Genomic DNA, 1,285 nt, shown 5'->3' on the forward strand with positions numbered 1-1,285 from the left:
TGACTAGATCCTTTTTGTTGGTATTTTTTTGTTTGTTAATTGGTATTTTAATCGTTATAATAAGTTCATTTTTCCTTTATTCATTTAGAACAGTGATCCATCATAAAGCATTTGTATTGCAAATGTAGTAGGCTTTGCAGGCATGAAAATGTGAGAGTCTTTTTCACATAAAATAGTCCATGATTCTGGCCACCGCTTTGATCACATAGCTTTCAGTCTACATATTAGCAATCCCATTAGACTATACATTTCTAGAACAAACTTATTTAATTATACATTTGGGCATGGGTTTTTTAGATAAATTAAGTAGCATAAATATATGATTTAATTAACTTGGCAATAATTGTGAGTCCTCATCAAATATTTAATTAATAGCTTAATCAATATCCATCTTCCTTCCTGGAATTCCTTTCCATTTCTAGTTACCTCAATCATCTTCAAACTTCAAGTCCCAATGTTGGAAAAATTTCTTCTAAGCACACTTTCGTGATTGCAATAAAGCACCTTTCATGCATTGTGATACAGTAAATTATTTTTGCTGCTCTCCAAAGGCTCTCCTTACACTTTTTCTTATCCTATTACATATATTTGCTTAAATGTAATTATGTGTGTGCTTCTTTTAGCTTCCTTCTTGGAATAAGATTATTGGCAAGCTATGTGTTTGGAGGATATTATTCTCCACTGTACCAAATCTAATGTTTCTGTAATGTAAGTTCTTAGTGCTTTTTGAATTGAACATTCTCTCTGACCTCTTAAAATGTAGTAGTATTTACCTGATTATTTCTATTCTGATTGCAAAGAGACATTCACATCATTAATTTTCTGGGCTTTCTATCTATTATGGATGGTAGACAGACAAATATGCTCCTCTTTAAAAAAAAAAGGCCAGGAGCTATTTGAAATAACTTAGTGAATCAGCTCCACAACCTGGAGTCATACATGGTGCACTCTGCACAGCAAGACACTGCCATGAAACACACTGGAATTGTTAGTATCATAAAAGGATTTTTTTAGGAATTTCTTTTTGTCTTACATGAATCTTTGGCCTGTAAGAGATACAAAGAGAGCCTTGACATATTTCATGGCTTCCTGGTATTGATGCACATTTTGGGGGATTTCTATGTGTATGACTCTACATTCATTTTTTTTTCCAGAGTAGTTTCAACACTTTTCATCAGGTTCTCAAAGGAATCAGACGCAAAAAATGGGCTACAATAGTCCAGAGACAAAACAGCACCAGTAATATAGCACATCATCTATAATGATATAATAACTACCACAGTGA

Source organism: Propithecus coquereli, unplaced genomic scaffold (genome assembly GCF_000956105.1).
Source record: "Propithecus coquereli isolate 6110/MARCELLA unplaced genomic scaffold, Pcoq_1.0 Scaffold522, whole genome shotgun sequence".
NCBI classification, from domain to species: Eukaryota; Metazoa; Chordata; class Mammalia; order Primates; family Indriidae; genus Propithecus; species Propithecus coquereli.